General features: G+C 39.5%; 1 pseudogene across 1 annotated transcript in view; it reads right to left on the bottom strand.

Moving 5' to 3' along the window:
• Positions 1-4783: 4783 nt before the first annotated feature.
• Positions 4784-24424, bottom strand: part of LOC311595759 (tubulin beta-6 chain-like) — a 194515-nt pseudogene continuing 174874 nt past the window's right edge. The window contains exon 2 of the transcript in view: positions 4784-5966. The product of the transcript in view is annotated as a tubulin beta-6 chain-like (transcript). The remainder of the gene's footprint in view (positions 5967-24424) is intronic.

The following is a 24424-nucleotide window of genomic DNA, read 5'->3' as shown; positions in this document are numbered from 1 at the left end:
CCTTGACATCCAGAATTCCTCAGTTGATTAACTAGCTGTATTTTTTCAACTATGTTCATAGCATATTTATTTGTTCTTTTTAATATATACTTTTATTTTATTACACATGTGTAAAACAAACTACATACAGCAGGGAGAACCATGTGACAATCATAAGAATACTGAGTTCTATATATATTACATTCATAGTGACTTGGCCATCTGCATTTGTCTCGTTTGAATGAAGTGTTTTTCCTGTCTTCTTGGGTCTAGATCTCCGAATGAGATTCAGTATCTATCTTATCTCATCTCTAATAGCTTAACTTCTTTATCTTGATCTAAAATGATCTTGGCCCTAACCAGTTAAACTTGGTTATAGAACTATATTATCTTGTCTTCAGTGCCCTTCAGAGACTTGAGAAGGAATAAAACTTAAATTCCTGAGTGAACCAGCAGTGTGGGTTAGCAGTTTCCAAAATGTACAAATTGACTTAAGACAGTTTACCTCCTGACCAGTCCCCCAATACACTGTATAATGTTGGAGCCTCATCTTCAGCTTTCTGGTCTAATATTTCTGCCAGACTAGCTGTATTTCTTAAATGGCAATATAGGTAGTGACTTCTCAGGTCTAGAAGCTCCTGAGTATATCCCTAGACAAGATTAATATTTCAGCTCACCTTCAAGTATATTTCTTGTAGTTATGTTGACATATAGCCATGACTTTTTTTTACTTAAAATGTACTTTATAAAACTTTGTAAATTTGTCTAATATATTATTTAATATAGAAATTTCAAATGAACCATAAAAGTTTGAAATAGCAAAGATGTATATGATACAGCAAGTCTCAGAGCTAAAGACATCACTCTGGTGCCAAACAAGATTTTCATTGGTTTCCTTTCTCTGTATCTTCTAGGATAAAACCTGGAATTACTCAAACTGTGAAACATAAATATCACTAAAGATTATATATTCTTCAAAATAAATAATTCCCTAGATTTAAGGGATTTTTTGTTGCACTAAGCCCTCTTAACATCAGTCTGATAAATGTGAATAACCTGTTGTTTTTACCATTATTTGTGTGTTGTTTATCGTCAGACATTTTCTCAATTTTCTCTCCATCACTTCCTGAATCTCAGTATTGAGCTGTCATGAATATGTTCTCTCTGAGTATTTTGTGCTGCTGTCCTTGAAGAAATAAGCCTTCTTTTCAGTTTCAGAAAAACTGTGAGGTTCAGATATTGATCAAATAGAACAATTCTAACTTTTATCTTGGGATCCTCAAAGGTCCTATTCCTGAAACATAAATAATTTAAACCACCTTGACTATTACTTCCTATTACATAGGAATTTTTCCTATGACATTTTCCAGGTTACTGTAATTTTTTTAGTAACTTTTGAGTTAAGTTAAATGAATAAAGGAAGTTAAATATATTCAGTATGAACACTTGTGACCTTGTTGAGTGCACTGATAGTAAAGCTTTTGTCTGAAGATTTTATTCCCAAAATATTTATACAAATAAGCTCTTAATGATAAAAGTAAGAGAGTATTTTTTTCCAAATAAGAACTATTGTATCTTTTCAGCACACTGTGATGACACAAAAGAGTATGACATGGGTATATTGCTCACAGGGGTGATGAAAATGCATTGAAAGCTGTAAGGCAGAAGGTATCAAATACTAGAGACCAAAACCAGTCCCTTCATATTTTATATTTATAGTTTATATGTCCATATGTATGAGATGGACAGGATAAAGCATACCAACACCAACATAGCCATCACGAACTTCCTTTTGCAAAAGCTAAACTGGATGAGCGTGTGGATAAAACACAGAACTCCACTGTGCTTACTTGTCTTTCTAAATTTCTGATTAAGTGACTGCAGGAGAAACCCAGGTCACTGAAAAAGCAAGATTTTTTTTGTTAATATAGTTTGGTTTTTTTCCTCAGGTATTTTTCATTTTTACTCTTTATTAATTTACTACATTTTTATGACAAAGTTCTTGCCAGCATTTTTACAATCAGGGGAACAATTTAAAAACAGCTTGCTGTATCTTAGTCTGAAATGTGTGGGTCATGAAGCTTCCCTTTATTAAGCAAGCTGGAGAGTGAGTGTAATTCAGTATATTAGTCCCTGAACACCAGGAAAATGTGACTGAAACGAAATCTAACATTTGAAAATCTTTCTTCAATTTTGGTACAATAGCTCATCATCTTAAATTATCAAGTCAAAAATTTGCAGCAGGTATCAAACAAAGTGTGTGTTCACAGAGCTGAAGCTGACCCTGAGTGATGGCTCACTGAGTGTGGAAATGAAATGGTTCCAGATACACTGGAGGAAAAATGAATATGTGATTACTTCACAATAATAAAACCTGAATATATACAATGTCATACCTACATTATCACCAGCCTGCGAGTTCAGTATTTCTTCCAGGAGTGCTGAATCAGGCAGGAGCAATGTGTATGCCTAGACAGCTTACAGTTGGAAGAAAAGAACATTATAGGAAAAGGTGCTAAGAGGGGGCAAGGAAGTGACAGAAACACAATAGTTGGAGTTAGAGAATATGGACGCTGTCCTGGTAAAAGTCTGAGAGAACAAAAGAGTTGCCTCTTACAGGTTTTTTGGGATGATTCTAAAGATACTGAAAAGGTCCAGGAGCAAGAGAGAGAGAGAGAGAGAGAGAGAGAGAGAGAGAGAGAGAGAGAGAGAGAGAGAGAGAGAGAGAGGATAGGCCATGCTGAAGTGGAGAGAGCTTTCAAAATTTGTGTAATGCAGAATCACGAGGGAGAAACTGAATGCTAAAGAGAGTTTAACCTGCTCTATGGGCAGTAAGTGATGGAGAGATGAAAAAATTAGTGAAAATTATATTTAATGATGAAAATTAAATTTATATTTTGGATTTATCAACCTGTATGATACTGAGGCATATCAATTAGGTTACTGAATGTAAAATTTTGAAACTTGAATTGGAAAATAGATGTGGAAGTCTTCAACTTCAATTTATACCAGCTAAAATTTAGTTTAAGCTATTGTGGTGAAAAGAATTTAAACACAATTACCTAAGCCAGGCCAAAGCATTACTGTTCTGGTAATACAGAAGGTTGTGTGCAAGTATTTTGGCAGGTTTCGTAGTTGGATCTTTGCTGCTTGCTCTATCTTGAAGTATCTGAATGTGTTCCAGACCAAAGTAAAAGAAAGAGGGAGGTTGCTGCTTTTACTTAGAAGATACTAGAAGAGACACATCACTTGGTCTAGGCCAAAGTGCTCTTTGTATTTAGCTACAACATTTTATAATTTTTTTTTTTTTACTATGGGAGACTGAAAGGCATCTTATTTGATTAGAACTGTCATTATATTTTGAGAAAATATAAAAATTGTACAATGGAAAGGAATATGGGGGCATTTTTGAAGAAAAAATTGTGTACCCTTAAATTAGAGAAAAAAATAATAAGCACATTTAACTTATGGCCAATAAGACAAAAATAAAAATTTAATGTCCACTAATCATTTTTAGATAAGATGATGATCTACCTTTAGGATGAGAAAAAAAGATGAAGACAAGACAGCAACATTTACGGACTTGTGGTAGATTTTGGATGGATCACCACTTGCTGTTTCCTGTCTCTAATGAAAGATGAAGTTGTCTTTGGGGGGCAGGGTGAATTGGGAGCTGGCACTAGAAGTCACAATCCTGAGTTAGAGAAGTTCTGGCATCATCGTAGGGTAGAGGGCAGCCAGTTACAGAAGAGGAAGGAGTCTATCTGCTACTTCTCTACAAGGCCTGCATTCCTTCTGAGCACCATGAAAACAGAGCTCTCCCTCTAGTTAGGATGTATAATTACATGTAGTAGAGACATGGCTGTGGTGATGTACAATGCCTGTGAAAAGAAAGGGGTTAATTGTTCCTTGTGTTCCTTGCTTGTTTGAGAGTCTGAGGTTTGTTTTGTTTTGTTTTGTTTTGTTTTGTTTTTTTGCTTGACACCTAAAACACTAATTTCACTGTTCTCTAACATTTATTTTTCATATTCTTCCTCACTTGATTAACTTGATCAAGATCTCATTTTTCTTACCTTATTTCATTTTACTCCACATTTTTTTATTTTCTGTAGTAAGTAAGATGTTTAAACTATAGTTTCTTTTTAAAAAATAACTTTGGTTTTTTGGGGGGATTGTGATTACATAATTTCCCATTTCCTTTTCTTCTCCCCAAATCTCCTATGTACTCACCCATTGCTCTCTTTCAAATTCAAATTTCTTTAATTATTGTTGCACACACACACACAGCCACACACACATACACACACACGTGTGTGTATATGTGTAATTCTAAATATATAAATAAAACCTTCCCTAGTCATATAATGTCACTTGTACATGTATATTTCTTTCTTTCTTTTTTTTTTACAAGTTGAGAATTTTATTATGAATGGATTGCCATAAAGTTGCATATTGTGTATTCAATTAAGACAACACTGTGCAGCTTTAGTTTTTATCACCAAGGATGAAAAACAAATTCTTATTCTAACTCCCCTCCTAACTCTGATTGCTGCATGCGTAACAGAAGGTGGTCACTTTCTTTAGCCCTGTACAGCCCCCTACTTTTCTTTCAGTGTTCCAGTATAAAATCTCCCTGGTCTTCTGGGACTGCCAATTCTCTGATAAAAGAAAGCTCTCTGTTCCAGTAACGTGTGGAACAGTGTAGTGTGCTTGATTTGAGAGGGGCCTGCTACAAGCCTAGACCACGGCACCATTCCCAATCCAATCAGAACTAAGAAAAGAGCAGGTATGCACAGTAGCATCTTTAGGCCTCCGATTTGCTGATCTCTTCTTCATCCTCATCTTCAAAAGCCTCCTCTCCATCATTGACTGTGGCATCCTGGTACTGCTGGTACTCAGACACCAGGACATTCATGTTACTCTTGGTCTCAGTGATCTCCATCTCATCCATGCCCTTGCTGGTGAACCAGGTCAGAAAGGCCTTGTTGGGGAACATGGCTGAGAACTTCTCAGAGAGGCTCTTGAACAGTTCCTGGATGGCAGTGCTGTTGCCATTGAAGGCGGAGGCCATCTTCAGGCCCAGTGGTGGGATGTGACACGTGGCCACCTTGACGTTGTTAGCTATCCACTCCACAAAGTTCTTGTTCTGGATGGCCAGCATCTGCTCGGCCACCTCCTTCATGGATCTGGGGACTGAGAAGACGGTGGCGACGGGTCGCAGGCAGCTATCATGTTCTTGGCATTGACCATCTGCTGTGTGATCTCCAACACTCTCAAGGAATGGTACTACTGACTGATCCGGGCTGTGAAGGGGGCGAAGTCGGGCATGAAGAAGTGCAGGCGTGAGACGGGCACCATGTTCACAGCTAGCTTGCTCAGGTCGGAGTTGAGTTGGACAGGGAAATGCAGTAATGTGGTGATACTGCTCATGGTGGCAGATACCAAGTGGTTGAGGTCCCCATAGGTGGGCGTGGTCAGCTTGATCGTGAGGGCCTCATTGTTAAAGCAGTAGGTCTCATCAGTGTTCTCCCCCAGCTGGTGCACCGACAACGTGGCATTGTAGGACTCCACCACAGTGTCCCAGACCTTGGGAGACAGCATGACGCTGAAGGTGTTCATGATGTGGTCTGGATACTCCTTTTGGATCTTGCTGATGAGCAGTGTGTCCATACCTGAGCCCATGCAGCCTCCCAGCGAGTGTGTGCACTGGAAGCCAGCCAGGCAGTCCCTGTGCTCACATTCCTTGCATACCATATCCAGCACCAAGTCTACCAGCTCTGCACCTTCAGTATAGTGGCCCTTGGTTCAGTTGTTCCCAGTGCCCGACTGTCTGAAGAAGAAGTTTTCAGGCCAAAAAAGCTGTCCGAAAGGCCCAGACCTCGGACTGTCCGTGGTCCCCAGTTCCAAGTCCACCAGGGCAGGCCTGGGTACATATTTCTGAGAGGGTGACTCGTTGCAGTAGATGCTGATCCTTTCCAGCAGCAGCGCTGGAGAGGATCACCGGCCGAACTGATGCAGTGTTTATCGCTGATCACTTCTCAAAACTTGTTGCACAGTCTCCCTCATGTCAGGAGTGTCTGCACTCGGGGGCTGGCTCTCCGGTTGGCGGCATGACTCGTACATGTACATTTATTAATGGGAGCCATATCATGTTACAACATTTTACTCTTCTATGATATTTTCCTTATGTCAGTTTTTAAATACTTTCTCATTTCTTTCAGCAAGTAATTCTCCTCATTCTATTAGTTTAAATGGTTATTACATTTCCTGTCTTAGGAACTATATCTTTCATAGTAATTGCATTTAAGTGTATTTTAAATTCACTAAGTCACAGAAATAAGTTGTGCTAAAGGGGTGAGCTCTGATTATTTTTTAATTTTATTTTATTAATTTATTCATATTACATTTCTAATTATTGATGTCTGCTATGCGTAGACAGATAGGAAATGTGGTACTAATGCTCTGTGTCTCATTATTCTCCTTATTGACTTTATTAACAGGAAACCAGTACTCTTCATAATGACAACTTTCTGACCCTCTGAAATTTACTAATGGTTTTACTTCTATGTAGAGACTCTGGAGTGACTTGAGCATAGCTAAAGTTCTGATAAAACACTGAAACCAACAGTAGTGGAAAGCAGACTTTTCCAATGTGTAACTGTGTTGCTGCTTACTTTATTCTTCCATCACAATAGTTGTCTTAAAATGAGGTTATAAGGCTGAGGCTTGCTAGTTCACAAAAATCCAACTTAGAAATCTCAGCTTATTATATTTATTCTATGAGCTCTCTTCTGTGACTGATCTCTGACTATTCTACATTGGCAATATCCTCGTAGGCAGTGTGGTCTGATTACTAAAAATATATCACATTGACTATCTTTTTTCTCTATATCTCATCAGTAAGAAAATGATGGAAGTTTGTAATGCAGGAAAATGCAGGTATCTATAAGGCTGGTCTTACATTAGGGGAATAAAATGTAAATAAGTTTAAATGTAAATGAGTCTTACAGATTCAATATGATCATGCATTAACTAAAAAATAAACAAACTAAAAACATAAGAATAGTGGAACCAACCACAGTGCAGTGAAGCTCAGATAATGATTCTAAATGAAATTATTGAAGGAGAAATTTTTCACAAACCATTTCCTAGGTAAATATTTTATACAGATTTTTATATAGATGAATACCTTTTAAGCCCCCGAGAAATAGCAAATCCTAGTGTCTGTCTTCATGCAAAGATATAAAGTATTACTCTGAATAATGAAGGGCTTTTTCCTTTAAATAGTAACTATGATAATGTCTGTCTTGATATTTAGAAATATAGATTTTTGTAATCAATAAGAGGGAAAGGTAATCCTAATTCTCAAATGAATTAATAATTAGATGCACTTAGTGATTTTGCTACTGTCATTGCCCTTTATGTAAGGAACAATCTGGGCAATTCTCAAACTGTGCATGGTGAGGTCCCAGGATGTCTGCAAGAGGTGAAGGGTAAAGTGACATAATTAAGAAGGTTTCTGGGCAGACGAGGAGCCATCAATAGCTTCTACCTTCTCCAAGAAAAGGAGGCCTGCTTTGAAGTCTGTAGAACACTTAGCCTGTTGTATATCATTCACTTGCATGTATCCCACTCCGTATCCTTTTCTGCACTCCAAGCATGGGTCCTTACTTGCTACTAATGGATCAATGTCATTTCTTCTCCATTTCTACAGTTACTGACTTGGGGGAGAGGCTGTGCCTCTTCCTGAAGAGTGAGACTTTAAAAGGCCTTTTTGAAAGGTTGTGATGGAGAAATTGATAGCTTTTCTTCAAGGAGAAGAGAATTCAGCTCTAGACGACAAAGAGAAAGTGTCTCATTGGGTCCACCTGGCAGACATCCTAGGAGCATAATGGCTAGGTTTAGGGTGGCATCATCACGACGAGTGGTTAAATGAGGTGATGAAGAGAACTCGTGGACTTCATGTTATTTGTCAGCTCTGCATCAGCCAGGCACCCTGACTTCTCCATGGCTATACTAACTAACGCAGTCTTATTATTTAGAAAACTTGTGGGCTTTGTTACTCACAGCTGTACAGCTGTATTATTTTGACTAAGAGAGGGATAACTTGCAAAAAGATACTACAGAGGACAGCTTGGAATAGTTAAGGTCAGGATGCTACCAGCAAGTACAAAAGAAAAAAGATGCATTAGAATCATGCTGGACACTAGCAGGAAAGAAGTAATGAAGGTAAATGTATGTGGCTCATGGGAGAGAAGGCCAAGTTTTATAGAATTAGGGGATGTAAGGTGTTGTGGGTGAAGTGTAGTATTAGAGTTTATGATACAAAGAAAGAAATTTTCTAATGACCTTGGGTATGGAATAAACATGTATATTAATGGAAGAGCATGAGCCTGGGTAATATTTAATTTTGGGAAATATCTTATGAAGCATAAAATAGTTTTTTTAAGAAAAGACTTCAGAATCACTTCTGTTATGGTTTGAATAAAAATGGTCCCCATAGATCCATAGAAAGTGGCACTATTAGAAGATGTGGACTTGTTGGTGTAGATGTGACTTTGTTCCATCACTAGAAGTGCATCACTAGAGGGTGGGCTGTGGGTTCAGATCCTCAAGCCATGCCTAGTGGAGCAGTTTTTTCCCTGCTACCTTCTAATCTGAATGTAGAACTCTCAGGTCCTTCTCTAGTACCGTGTCTGTCTGCATGCTGCCATGCTTGCCATGATTATAATAAACTAAGCCAGTCCCAAGTAAATGGTTTTCTTTATAAGAGTTGCCATGGTCATGGTGCCAATTCACAGCATTAAAACCCTATATAACACAATTCCCAAAAAAGAATTACTTCCCTAGAGGCCAAGAACAGAGGAGGGATTTGGGGATCAGGTTAAATTTACAGAAAATCTAGGCAAATAGGAAATACTACTTTTGAGAATGCAGAATGTAAAAGCTTTTCAGAAAAGATTATAATTGGGTAAATTGAAGAAGACCCCTCTGAATACTTTGTTACCAAATCCCTAGGCTGGACTGGAAAATTTCAGACGGGACTGTTGACTTAACCAATAGATCTTGTAGAAACTGTCAATAAGGAGATCCTCACACCATCCCCACAGGTATCTAGACGACAGGTGAACTGACCTGCAAAGAGCATCTTCCATTCACAAAGTTACTGCTTTCCAATTCTATAAACCCAAAGACCCCATGACATATGTGCACAGGTTCCACTTCCAAAGAGAAACAATGGCCATTGAGTGGAAGAATATTGTTGCTTCTGGAAAAGTCTGTGCTTTCTTTTATTTCCAAGTTACCTTCATCAATTCCAAAACTAAAATTCTCTCCTTTCTTTCCATTTACCCCACAATCACTAGGAGCACTTAAAAAGATTAAAGGATTCAGAACCATGGAAAAATATAGCGGACTAGGATATACTATGTGGAATTTTCAATTCAGGGCAAGCTGAAATTTACTTGGTCTCAGGGACATAAAAACACCAGAAGAACAACTTTTAAAGGAGAAATATATGAAGAGATTGTTATAGGAAAGCCAAAGGCATTGTTCAGTTGTACGGTGGAGCATGTCAGGGTAAAGGTCCCTCTTTTAGACTTCAAGCACGGTCTGATTAGTTGAGTAAATTCTGGTTGATTACACACTAAAAAAGATAACTTCTTACTTTATGTGAAGTCTCACAAATAGGTATCAGCATCAGTAATGATGTAAAGGTTTCAGAGTATACAGTCTGTCTGCATGGAACTCATATTACTGCTTTTGAAATAAGCAATATCAACAAGGAGTCAACATCAGCAATTACCAAACCATTAGCACCACCTGGATGAAAAATTGCCTTCTGTGGTTGCTTAACATCCACTTCTAGTGATTATAACATGATATTTTTTCAGATGAATTTCTAAATAACCATCCTACTGGAAATGTGTTGTATGCTTTTAAATTGCTTAAATAATAGTGGAATTTTTATCTTTAAAATCATGCTACTAGAAATGTGTTGTATGTTTTTAAATTGCTTAAATAATAGTGGAATTTCTATCTTTAAAAGCATGCTAGCAGCATGTATTCTAATATCTTTATGACTTAGTTATAAATAATATTCTTCTCATTGCCTCAAAAATATTTCATTTATCAAAGTCATATTTTAATTTGTCATAGTTTAGTTTTCTTTTCTTCATGAGATTATTCTTGCCTGTTTTCACCCATAGAAACTTCTCTTCCCCTATCGGTGTGACAGCAATCCAGTCAACACTGAACCATATTTTTTTTTTGTTTAATATTTTTAAATTGTAAAATATTTAGTCTGTGTGAATAAATATTATACTTGCATGTTTTAGATGGGCACATTGTGGATGCTGAAATCTGGACTTGGGTCTTCTACAAGAGCAATAAGTGTTATTAACTGCTAAACCGTCTCTCCAGCTCCTTAATATTTTTCTGATTTCAATGTATCAGCCAGTAGGAAGAAAATTCATGGTGGTAGAGTTGCATGTATTCCTCTCTCAAGAGATTATGTTTTGGAATGGTAGTCTTTGGTGTAGCAGCAAAGATAGAGGGGACCCTTTAAGACATGTGACCTTCTTGGGACTATTGCCTCAGAAGGAATTTATATAATTCTCATGGCACTGTGCTTAGTTTTCATAATAAAATTGTTATAAAACAAAAACCTGAGCTGATTTTCACCCTGATTTCCTGCTTTGTAAGAGGACATCTCCCTCTCATAGGTACTCTTCCCTGCATGGTACCTTTAGCTATCCTATACTCCACCAGGGGGTGCTGATGAGAGTCAGTATTAAGCTACTCAAACTTTTAGTCACCAAAACTATAAGCTATTTTTTCTTTATAAGTTTCCTGAATTTAAATATTTCATTATAGTAAAAAAAAATACATGTAGTCAACATTTATTTTTTTCAAAGAAAGATTTTTATTTTGTTTTATTTTAAAAAGTGAAATGACTATGAATTACTACTGTAATCAAAGATTCTACCTTTTGAGTCAAATTATATATGAAATTTTTTAAGAAAATGTGAAGATATTAGTTTGCACATGGTTCAAAATTACTTTCTAAGAGAGATAGATAGTTGTCATACTGGGGAAAAGTTAGAAATTGGAAGTATTCTGGAAATTTTTCTGAATCACTATGTTCTAATATGCTCTTCTCATTGCTTAAAATATCACTTATTTGCAACTTTATTATATTTTTATATCTATGTTATTAGAATGTGTGCAACAGAGCTGTATGGTGAAACGGAAATTATGCTACTTGGCAGATACACTTAAGAGGTTTACTAAGGAACGTGTATACAAAGCCGGTCCCTGGAGACAGATGAGGGAAGAAGAGAGCAAAGAATGGGAGGAAATCCCTTTATAAGTTACCTAGTATAAGTGCAGAAAATGCACACACATGTGCAGAGGATGTAGACGTGGCTTATGGGGCCTGAATCCTGGAGGCAGGTGGTGACGTGTTTCTGATGACATGCTTCTAGAATGGTTTTGGTGTTGTCTGTTTTCCCAAGGTCACTGGGGCCTTTAGGGGTGGCTGTGTTGCTGCCTGTTCACTAACATTCCTCACTTTTGGTTATTATAAAAAGAAACGAAGAATGGAGAGGGAGTGGTGATGAAGAGAGGGAGCTTTGTTCATCACACAACTTCCTGCTGTCCAGGGGCATTGTCTTTCTCAGGATGTAATAATCCTCACCATCAAGGCATGTTTGATTATCATGGGTATCTGGTTCTATGGTCAAAGAGGGTAACAATTGAGATGTAATCTGAATGAATTAATAAAAAATAAATTTAAAAAAGGAATAAAAGGTGAGACTCTGTAGCCACAGCTAGATAAGAAACTTAGGAGAGCAGAGGTGTTAGTTTCCTAAGCTGTAAGGAAGGGCAGAAAAGGAGAAGGTCATTTACGTATTGAATAAGTTTAGAATTAGGGAGAGATAAAGAGAGTAAGTTGGAGGATAAAGCTTGACAAAACAGGTGGGGGCTGTCTTGGAATCCTTGAGGCAAGACAGTCCAGGTGAGTTTAGTAGAGAAATGGGTATTAGGGTCAGTCCAGGTGAAGGCAAAGATGTTTTGTGACTGGACATGGAAGGGAATAGAAAAGAATTTATCCTTGAGATCCAAGACTGAGAAATGGAAGAAGATTTGCTCAACCATGTTCATAGCAGCCTTATTCATAATAGCCAGAACCTGGAAACAGCCTAAGTATCCCTCACTAGAAGACTGGATAAAGAAATTGTGGGACATTTACACTATGGAATACTACTCAGCTATTAAAAACAAGGAATTCCTGAAATTTGTGGACAAATGGATTGAACTAGAAATGATCATAATGAGTGAGTTAACCCAGAAGCAGAAAGACTCAAATGGTATATACTCACTTATATCTGGACACTAGCCCAAGGGGCATGCCCCAAGAAAGTCTTCACTTACCAGGAAAGTGGGACAGAGGGGAAGACTTTCTATTGAGACTCTAGGTGAGAGAATCAAGGGAGAATAGCAAAGTAGAAAAGGATCCAGAGAGTCCTAGAAACCTACAAGTAGATCATTATGAAGGGCGGATCTGGGCCCAGGGGTCCTGATCAAATTGTGGCACTAGCCAAGGTCAGTACATGCAGTAAACTTCAAACACCTACCCAGATCTACCCAATGGACAGGACATTCTTCACAGTTTAGTGGAAAGTGGGGTCTGACTTTCACATGAACTCTGGTGCCCCATATTTGACCATGTCCCCTAGATGGGGAGGCCTGGTGGCACTCAGAGGAAGGATAGCAGGTCACAAAGAAGAGACTTGATAGCCTATGAGCATATACAGGGAGAGGAGGTCCCCCTCAGTCACAGTCATAGGGGAAGGGAATAAGGGGAAATAGGAAGGAGGGAGGAATGGGAAGATATAAGGGATGGGATAACAATTGAGATGTAATATGAATAAATTAATAAAAAATATTTTTAACAAAAGACTGATACATGGGAAGTCCCTTAGGGAATAGTGGAGAGGAGGGTATGAGATTTATCTACAACAGGGTGGAGTGCGTCCACAGCAGAGTTAAGAAGTCAGAGGTCTTGAGCCAGGCAGTAGGTTCCATTTGGCTTCTTAACTGCAAGTATAGGAGTGTTAAAAAGAGAGAAGGTGGGGTGGAGGAGGGGTTTTGTTTTTGTTTGTTTGTTTTTAGGAGTTCAGATATAATAGGCTTAAGTCCCCTAAGGCTCTCAAGGCTGAGCGGGTATTGGGTTGGTGGCATACCAAGTAGGGTTCTGTAGCTGGATGACCACAGCGGGGTGGTGTCTAGCAATAGAGGGGTTTTGGATATTCCAGGCTTGGGGATCCACCTGAAAAGCTGGTAGAGGAAATGCCTTCTTAGAACTGGTAGGCTGTGTAGCTAGGAGAAGGAAGAAAGAGGCTGTAGGGGAAGTTGGGGTTAGGAGGATCGGGGAGCAAAGAACATAAATGCTCCCGGTTTCTTTTAAATGTTCCCAGTTTAAGTGCTCCCAGTTTAACCACAAGTCACAAGGATTGGAGAGGGGAGAGAGAGGCAGGACTTGAATTCCTTGTCAGTGGATGTCAGAACAGGGAGGAAGGGGAAGAAGTCACCATGAGGAGGAGTTCACCATGAGGATAGAAACAAGGAAAGGAAATTGATGCTCAAGACCTCCTGAGCTCCCAGAAGGGGTCATTATTAAAAAAGAATGGGTTAAGGGAACGCCCCTGAAAACACAATTAAGTGGTGGAGTTTGGTGGAGTTGGCAAGGCTGTCTCCATACCCCTACAGAAAGGGAGCCAGAAGGAGAGGTGGGTCCCATATGGAAATGAGTTGCTTGGAGCTACTATGCTAATCTCTTTGGTCCTTCTGAAGGGAAATATAGTGAGAATTTTAGTTGCTTTAAAACCCCAGTTATATTATGTGAATATGTTTTCATTTTAATCACAGATATGGGATATGGGGCTGCTTCAAGCTGTCCACAGAAGGTAACTATAATCTGTCTCATGTTCTGATGTTATGAACAGAAAAGTAATTATTTTAGAAGCAGACGGAACATTAAATAAAAATAAGGTTGTATAAGAAAAGAACAAGAGAGCTGGGTGTGGTGGCACACGCCTTTAATCCCAGTACTCAGGAGGCAGAGGCAGGTGAATTGCTGTGAGTTTGAGGCCAGCCTGGTCTACAAAGTGAGTCCAGGACAGCCAAGGCTACACAGAGAAACCCTGTCTCAAAAAACAAAACAAAAAACAAAAAGAAAAGAAAAGAAAAGAAAAGAACAAGAGCAAGTTTGGAAAAAGTATAACAGAAATTTAGATGGTGCATTAGATACGTTGACATAAATACAACAACATTTTCTCTATTCAATAAAAGTGTGTCTACTGAACATAATAACACAATAGGCAAAACTACTTATGTGTTTCACACTAACAAAAGACAACCAGAAGAACAACCTGAGGAAAAATTAAAGAGCTTTAATCAGTGCACTGGATATGTGAGCAATATTTTCACTCTTTTAACTTACGACTACTTCCTTCCATTTCAGTTTATTTCTCTACTGAGAGAAAACATTATAATAATTTATTAACTACTTTTAGGAATTTAAAATGTTCAAATATGAAGGAATGAATAACTTAGGTTGCGCTTTTTTCCTTTTAATTTTTTCTTATTTAAAAAAAAATTATCCTTCTAACTTTTAGCTATCATTTTTCACATAGCTTATTACTAAATTTAAGGGACCTGAACATAGCAGGATCCTCCTCTGTGGACTTCGTATTAGGCACAGACCATTCCCAAACCAATTTCCAACACAAAAAGATATTTTATTAAGTAAGATAGGGAGACAAGGTGGCTAAATCTGAATCAAACAGAAACAGTAGCAAATAGCTTTCTAGGAGTTAATTTTAAGAGAAAAAGAGGGGATGTCTGTGTTAGAATGAGCTAGGATGGGCTGATAAATTCTGATTAGACATGTTAATTAGGGCAGCCAAATGGGAACTTTTTGATTGCTGGACCATGGTGTTGTGATAGTTGGACATTGGTGATAAGTCTCAGGAATAAGTCAGGCCTAGGAAAGTAGCCAGCCTGCTGTCACACAGAGGAAGGGGATGCAGGGTATCCTGATGAGACCTGATAGGCTGTGTTCAGACAGTGGGTGAGGAGCACTTCCCCTATCAGAGGTCTAGGGTAGGAGAAGAGAGCAGATGAGGGACGGTGGGAATGGGAAGATATGAGCAAGTGAATAACAATCAGAATGTAACGTGAATAAATTATAATAAAGAAAAAGAAAACAAAAACAAGGAGAAGGAGTAAGAGGAGGATGATAAAGTAGCTAAATGAAGGAATAGACATTAATGTTTAGCTTTAGGCATATAATCTAATGGAGAGGGATTGGAGGAGATGAAGACCTGTTGGCAGCACATTTCCATACTTGGGTCTGTTAGAGCCCTTCATGAATAATATGCTCCGAGATAAAAGCCCATTACAAAATGCAGTGAGATGATTATCTTCTGTAACCTATGAAGACTATATTATTCTGAAGACATTGTTAATAATGTTGTGAACATGGCTTCCAGTACTTAAGTGTCAACTCAGCATGGGTAGTCAAAAAATTTAGTACTAGTGATGTTATTATAACCACAGTAATCTGATGACAGAAGACTCCAAGAAGGCACATTTCACCGGCATGCAAGCTGAGGGAGCCTGGGAGCAAGCACTTAGAACTTCAGCACCTCTGTGAAGTTGGTATGATAGTTTGTTTTGTTTCCCCTTCACACGATATAACTGGAGTGATCCCTTCCTTTAAAATTTAGTCAACCACTTTCCCCTCCCAGTAAAAAGAACCACATTGGGCTTGAAACTTTTCAGGCTAGAAGTGGATACAAGCTACTACCTCTAATCAAAAAGCTATCTGCATCTGGTATGAAAAAAATCATTTTCTGGATAAGTGCCTTATTGTGTACCACAGGTAAGTGTAGGCCCCATGCCTAGGGAAACAAACACAAAAGAAATTAAATTCAATTTGAGACAATTAATTTGCCTCAAATTGATTCTTTTGAGCTTTTTCTTCTTGTTGTTGTTGTCTTATTGTTCTTTTGTTTATATATTGCAGTACCTGATTTTGTGTTTTTATGGGTTTTGTTTGTGTTTCTTATGTTTTTAAATTTTCATTTGGATTTTGTTGGTGTTGTTTGTCTGTTTGTTTTCTAAAGAGAGAAAGGAAAAGAGGAGTGTGGAGGTGGGAATGAGCAGGAAGGAGTGGAGGGAGCCAAAACGATGATCAGAATATTTTGCTTGAATTTTTTCAATTGAAACTGTATGAGAAAAATTAGCAATCTGAGTAGCCCAGTTGGTAAAATGTTTGCCCAGAATTCATTAAGCCACACTGTTCTATCCACAACATTGCTTAAACTGGAGATGACAGGGCACACCTATAGCCTAGAAACTTTGATGTGGAGGCAGGAGGTTCACAAATTCAACTTCTGACACATAGCAAATTTAGAAGCCAGATTGGGTTATGTGAGGCTCTGTCTCAAACAAAACAAAACAACTTCCTACCACACTGATTTTTTCTCTATTTTTCAGAAAAAAGGGGTGTATTTTATTTTACTCCTGTTTTTCTTTTAAAAGGATACACCCAATCCTCCATCCCTAACCCAGAAGCTATTTCCAATTGGTAGCCACTCTCTAATAAAAATTGGTTCTTGCCAATGGAGTTTCACTGGGGTACAAACCATGTTAAGGACAGACCATATGCTCAGCAGTACATGAACCTGAATTTTTAACATGAATCCTAACCTTTGCTCTTTTGAAATGTGGGAACAGAAAACAGAGAGATTTAGAAGAAAATGGGAGATGTGTTCTGGTACTATGTAGTGATTGATTTTATAAAAGCAAAGCTGTGAAAAAAAAAAGAGAGAGAATTTAATAGCCAGTTCAAGGTGAATTAGAAAGTGGGCATGGTAAAAATAAAAAGGAAATTGATGACTACACGAAGATAGAGCCAGAAGGCCAAGACTTCAATTCAAGGAAAAGCTAAGCAGAGAAGAAAGCAGAAGTGCACAACGATTTTATTTTTTACAAAATAGAGAGTTAATGAAACAGGTTTCAAATGTAAATTTTTATTTGTTCTTATGTAACTACTAGATTGTTTTATGGAGTGATACTTAAGTATTTTCACAGCAGGCATTCCAGTAACTGCTTGTGTTAGCAACCAAGCATCTCCACGCCCTGCCTCAGGGACCCAGTGACAGCAGGATATCGCATGTCATCATTAGATGCCAAGATGTGACACATTCCCATTGTCACCACAAGTCACAAGGACAGGACAGGGGAGAGAGAGGCAGGACTTCCATTCCTTGTCAGTGGAATTCAGAAGAGGGAGGAAGAGGAAGAAGTCACCATGAGGATAGAAAGTTACAGCAGAAGGCCAAGACTGAGATGGCAAATAAAAGCGCATGTGGCTGGGAGTTAGCCAGACTAGCACAATTGAGTTAGAATATCTACGCTGTCATAGAGCTTAAAGCTTGTTGAATAAATCTAAGAGGATCTAATGGGAGCCAGTGTGGGAAGTAGTAAAGGCCCCCACTAACATTCAATACAAGTGAGCAACAGCCTACTCTAACCGTCCTACAGTTACCCACCAGCACACTTTAGCTCCCTTGCTACTCCTGCTCCAGAGTGGGACTCCCTCCATCCTTTTCCACCTAGCATAGCCTTACCCTGTAAGACCCCCAGCACGGTGGTCTTAACGTGGAGACCCCCACCAAGAACCAGCGAGACCAAGGTTTCGGTTGCAACACGCAAGAGGCTTTATTGCAGGGGGTCGGGTACCCGGGCGTCTCAGTCTCTGGAGAGGCTGGTGCGCCGAGCGAGTCTTTCGGGGGTCTTTTATAGGGATTTTAGCGGGAAGCGCGGGTACAGAAGCGAGAAGCATAGTTACAGGGCTCTGATTGGTAAATTTAAATGAGGCGAGGTTATGGCCCGGTCATCAGATGGGCTCTAGGAACAGGGGAGTTTACCCGTTCCCTGGGCCAGATGGCCGACCATAAATACCCTGTTTGACAAGGACAAACTGTTTCTGTTATCTCTGGGCCCCAGGCCTTATCTTATTCCGGGAACCTATTATTCTAGTCTTGCCTTGCAAGATAGCGTTACTGCTGCTATGCTTGCTATGGCGGGTGCACAGGGGAGGGAGTCTTACAACCCCAGTTCTGTTTTTGCAGGAGGTCACCTTGGTAGATGGCCTGGTCAAGGTTCATGTCCCCTTTCCATTAAGTGAATTCTCTCAAATAGAAACAAAAGAAAACAAAACCAAACCTGGAGTTCTAAACCTCTAACTTCTCTATTTTCACTAAAGAAATTCCAACATATTACCGAATTTTATAGTCTCATCTTTCATGACATATATATGATTCTAACAGCCTACTTCCTGAGGAGCATAGGAAAGTTTGACCAACTATGCGCCAAACTAACCCAACACACACAGCTGCGGCTGAGTTGGTCCCTGACCAGATCCCCAGTAGAACTATAATAAACGTCAGTTTATGGCTTGCCTCCTGCCTACCCATAAATGAGTATACTTTTAGAAACTCCAAGAGATCATCCAGGACAAAGGTGGAAACCCATCTCAATTCCTATCATGCCTCACAATGGCCTGCTTACAGTATACCAATCTAGACCCAGAAAACACAGATGTACACTTCTTCCCTTCAGGGCACTCAGGCAGTGATGCGTACAGGTGCTGGACTCAAAGGAATGAGGTTTAACTGGGATGGTGGCTCAGCAGGATACAAATTGGGCACTGAGTGCCTGTGGTGGAGAGCAGTGTCTCCAATACAGCCCTTTCAGAGATACATTTTTTTTAATGGCACAGCTCTTCCAGTGATACAGCTCTCTTTATTGGGAATGGGGTGGGGCTGGAAGGATAAGGGCTATATAAACCTTGGGGAAGTATGTAGATAGGAATTCCACGTGCTAGCTGGACATGTGCTGGTCACCAGGCTCCATGACTACGTTGAGAACGGTGGAGGTGAGGTTTGCAAGAATGTATGCACCAAGATATGCAGTCACAGAACAGGGAGGGAGCCATCTTTACTCCTGCTGGTCTCAAGATTGAAATTTTTCAGTGTTAGGAAATGTCTCAACCTCAGTATAGCTCCAGGCTAGTTCCCCAAGTTGCATGATTCATGTGCCCCACACACCCAGAGGGTAAGCAACTCCTTATGACCTATTGCTTTTCCCAGAGTTTGACATTAGGGAAAAAGCTTTAAATGCTTGGAGATAAGACCTCTAAGTCCACAGGCAGAAGTATTAGCTCTGGCCTTTAAGGTGTACCATGTGAAAGAATAATAAGCCTACAAACCAAAATACTAAATGCTGGCCAAAGCCATTAAACTGGGCTGGGCTCCCTGACCTCCTAAACCTTGAGGACTACCAAGTCCCTGTTTCAAACATGGTCAGGACCTCGACTTGCACCTCCTATGACTCTCACTAGCCACCCCAACCAGTTTCAAAGTGCCATCAAGAAAGACACTGGGTTGCTGACTGCCCCCATGGCCCTTATGGTACAGGGATATCACCTCCAGACCACCCTACAGCTACCCTCATAGGCCTGGTCATGTATGACTGAAGGATCCCAGGCTCCCTTAGCCTGACCACTGTCACCTCTGAAAGGGAGCCGTGGGTAGTCATTATGATATGAAGGTGACCTATCTCCTTCTTCTTAGACAACATGGCCACCTGATAGGTTCTGATGGAATTTTGAAGACCCACCTCCCTTCCTTGTTTTCTTATTGTTAGGGAGGGGGGACATCCTTACCAATCTTCCTAGGACCCACCAATCAATTGCATTTTCAGAGGTGTTAATCTCACTCATTCTTTCTGGTAGTGCCAATGTCTCCTTTCTCCTTATTGGGAAGGTGTCTTCTAGCCACAGTGGGAACCTCAATTTTCTTTGCTTTCCCCATTCACCTAACCCCAATCCCCTCTCCTCCTTCTCTTAGCCACCCAACCTACTAGTTCTAGCACATCGTTTCCATTGTCAGCCTCTCAGGTGGACTACCAAGTGTGGGAAGTTCAAAACCCTCTGTGGCTAAACACCTTTTCTCCATTGTCATCCAGTTACAATACATCACACAAGCTCATACCAAATCTCTTTCCAGAGCCTTTCCCATAAATGGCAAGGCCCCTTCAAGGTAATTCTTGTGACCTCCACAGCTACTAAGCTAAGGGTCTCCATTATTTTACACACACACACACACACACACACACACACACACACACACACACACACTGTCTCAATATAATTTCTCTTCCTATATGTCAACACCAAAAGGATTCTGCTCCCTTAAGTTTCAGAGGATCAATCGCTTTGTCCCTAGTTCCAGAAAAATGAGAGTTCACTCCAGCAGCCATGCTTGACCATAGTGGATTAGACATGGATTTTCCCCCCTTTTGTTTGCTTCTGTTCAGTGTAAATTCTTACATGTGAATATTTGAGGTTCAAGAAACCCCGACTTATAACAAACTGTCCCTCCAAATAGGGCCAGAAAATTGTTCCATAGTAGGCTGTCAGGAGCCCATTAGAATTCTCATCACCCCTATGGTTGCTCTAAGACCAGACAAAAATTTATTATACAGACTGGCTAGACAGATATGTAGGCTGCCAATGCTAGTCTTGCCAATACCACCACCCATATATAAAACCTTGCCCTGACTCCTTGTTCTATCTATGAGATAGGACCCTCTATCATGGACCCTTAGAATCCAAGGTGGGAAACAGGCACTGCTGGTAAACTCTACTGTCACTTCAATCCCAGATACCTGATGAACATGATTAATATCCAGAGAAAATATATCCCAATTACCCAACCCCTGAAGATAGGTGAAGTAGAAGAGGTAATTAAGCACTCCTCCAAAGTCATTGCCTCTTTAACATCCCAATTCCTAAATAATACAAATCTGTCATTTTGTCTCCCGCTTTAGCCTCTGACCGTGGTCTAGTAGCTCCTTAATGTCACCCAACTTCACTTTGGAGACTGCTGGCTGTGTGTTCCTCTTGAGACTAGCTCACAATTGCTACTTACAGGTTATTCTGTGACCCTATCAAATAACCATTCACCAACTATCCTGAGCCTGGTGTTGCCATGACTCTCTACCTTTTTTATTTCACACTCTTTGACATAGAAAACTGTTCTAAGGCATCTGGGATATTTTCTGCAGGGCCATTAAATCCCCTAGACTGCCACAAGTCCATAGCCCTCGATACCTCATCTCACTCCAAGTGTTGTATACTTCATGGAGCCTCAATTATTTAAACAGATTGCCCAAAATGTAAGAAATGACTCAATGCTTCCAATTTTGGGGCTTTTGCAAACTTTATATGGAAGTGGATATTGCCCTTCCTGACCCATCTCCTTTTCATTTTTCCTGATTTTACTTACTAATCATGCACTGCTTTATCAATTTTTTCTCTGCATTTCTCCAATGACAATTTCAAAAATATCTATAATCAAACAACTAATCAGTTATTGTTACAGGACTGCCAACTGTTAGCCAGAGTCTGAGGCTCATGATTACCGAATGTGCCCTGATGCTGAGGGTCAACAGTGTCTCAAAGATAGCAACACCCCAGACAACAGGAGTAGTGTAAAGAGCATGGTGCCCTCACACCAGTCTCATCATCATCCTTTCTAATTCCTCCTCTTTTATAATAAGCAAAATGTTTGCAGCCCAGCATCTCCACTGCCTGCCTCAGGGACCCAGAAACAGCAGGATACATCATCACTAGCTGCCAATATGTGACACATTCCCACTGGTTGCCACAAGTCACATATCCTCCTGCTCCTGTGCCCTACATTGCGGGAAGGATTGTAAGCTTTGTCCCAGGTGAAAGCAATCTTGGACGGGCTTTGCCCCTTGGAAACACCATGGATACATTGTGATAGATTGGATGGAGCCATCCTGGGTCTGAAATTCAGGAAATGGACCAGGGGACTCTGGCTGGGCTATTGTGTTTCTAATCAAACATAGATGGAGGGAGGGATGTTGACTCAGACCAGCCATTGCATGCCCAAGAGAGCCCAAGAGAGATGGAGGCAGAGGAGAGAGGAGAAGGCTGCAGCTTTTGGAGCTTTTGGATTTGGGGAGACCAGCTTACAGGCCAGACCAGCATGCATGCCAGAGACACCTAGGGATCCTTCCTGTGGATCAGATACCATATTCTTGTTTCCTTTTAACCCCTTTCCCCCTGTTGTATAGGATAGTTGGATTGTATAATAAAGTCTAATTGTTAACAAACAGAGCCAACACTACATGCCAGTTTGTTCTCTCCCTGTTCTCTTTTTCCCTCCACCCTTGTCCAGAGGAGTCTATATATACCTCTTCCCCAATAAACCTCCAACAAGAGAGCTGTCACATGGTGTGACTTTGCGATGTCTGTTCCTTAGACCATAACAGCTTGTAGATTAGTTGAAGCAGGGATGACCGTATTTGGATATAATTTGGTTATAGATAGCTTATGAACCAAATGTGAAGGCTGAATAAAAGGGAAAATGTTATAAGAAGGGAAGAAGTCGGCACCATGGCTTGGTGAATGGAGGTTCTTGTACAGACTTGAGACCTGGATGCATATGGTGGCTGCTGAGGGACACACTTAAATTGTGGCACACATACTTCTGCATGTTCATGTGCATACACATACAAACAAGTAAGTCAATAAGTAAGTCTTTTAAAGAGAAAGAAATAAATTAAAAGGAATTATTATTTCTCATTTGTTTTGTTTATTGAAATGATGCTAAATTTATTTTTTATCCTTTTGTCATGCAACCTGTCAAAAGATTATGTCACTTAAGTGACTTCAATTACAATGTCCAGAAAACATCTAGTTCTTGGTAAAGGGAACTAGAACCCTGACAAAATTGCAAATCAAGTTGCTCAGGCCTCTGGAAAGTTATCAAAGGCTGGCAATAATCAGAAAAGCAATTAATAGAGAAAAATAGCTCATGATAAAGAATTATTAAAAGTATACAACATTCTTAGTCATTAGGGAAAATTCCAATCAAAACTGCTCTGAGATTCTATCCACCTGAGTCAACGTGGTCATCACAAAATGTCATTGGTATATCTACCACGCTCCAGCACAGGCCTTTTGCTCAGGAGTAGTTGACCAACTAAAAATGCATTCCATTTCTTTTCTTGTGGACTTACATTTTTCATTTTTTTTTAATAGAAAGAACGTAAAGTTGGGTGAATAGAATGGTTGGGAGATCTGGGAGGAGTTGGGGGAAAGGAAAGGATATGATCAAGACATATTGTATTAAAATGTTTCAATTAATAAAAAAAGTTAACAGCAGCAGCAGCAGGCCCATAAATACCATGAATTTCATTCTACTGTAGTGAAAAATAAAATATGAATGAACCAGATTGGATCTAGGAAGTATTATATTAAATGAGGTGATTCATACTCAGAAATATAAAATCATATCTGGTTTATAATCATATATAGTTTGTATGTATGATATGTATACGTGGATACAAGTGTGGGAGAGGGAGAGCTCATGAGAGGGGGAAATGGTGAAGAAGCAGAAGCAGGACACATGTGCCAGGGAAGGAGAAAGCAGGCTTGGAAGGGTTGATGGGCATAAGAGACGATCAGGGTGATGGGACAGAAGATGTGAGAGGAGAAATAACTTTTGTTTGAAATGTCACAATGAAACCTACTACTATGTCTAGTGGTTGATATATTTTTAACTTTGTATTGATTTGTTGTGAATTTCACATGATGGACCCCAATCCTATTCATCTTCCAGTCCCTTCATATCCACCCCTCATTCTTGCAACCTTCCTCCATAAATAAACTATAGAATTTAAAAAAAGCTTGTCATAGAAGTTGTAGTGTGTCACAATGATTGATATTTTTAAAACAACAACAAAGTGGCTGAGTATTAGGAAAAATCCCAGATCTTGTGGCTGTTAAAGCTTCTCACCCTCATTCCCATAGGTACTTGAAAGCTCACTAAAGCTTCTCAGGCACAGCAAACACAAACTCTAAAAGCTTTACTGATACTGAAAGGGAGAAAATAGTTTCAACTTTCCTCAAGGCCTTTGTATTTGCAATTTTGTGGGAGATACAAAAGAAACCTTTGTAATAGTGAGAAACAAATCAATTTAGGCCAGGGATTAGATTATTGGAAAAGTATTTTCATGGACAAGTACAGGGCATAGATTCAAACTTTATCCTGTAAGAAAAAAAAATCATTATTTAATGAGTATCTAAAAAACATGCATGCATCCAAACACAAAATGTGTGCTTTGAAAGTTGAAAAGAGGAGGGAAAGAAACAAAAAAACAAAAATGACCTTAGTTTTGGGCCAGCAATATGGTACTGTGAGTAAGAGCGACTGTTGGGGGATGGTCTTGTGCTCTATGTATTCAGATGCTGATTTCTGTGACCCAGATATGT

This window comes from Acomys minous, assembly GCF_964271855.1.
Source record: "Acomys minous genome assembly, chromosome: 4".
In the NCBI taxonomy this organism is placed as follows: Eukaryota; Metazoa; Chordata; class Mammalia; order Rodentia; family Muridae; genus Acomys; species Acomys minous.
The sequence above is the reverse complement of the archived record's forward strand: the minus strand, read 5'-3'. Positions and strand labels throughout refer to the sequence as shown.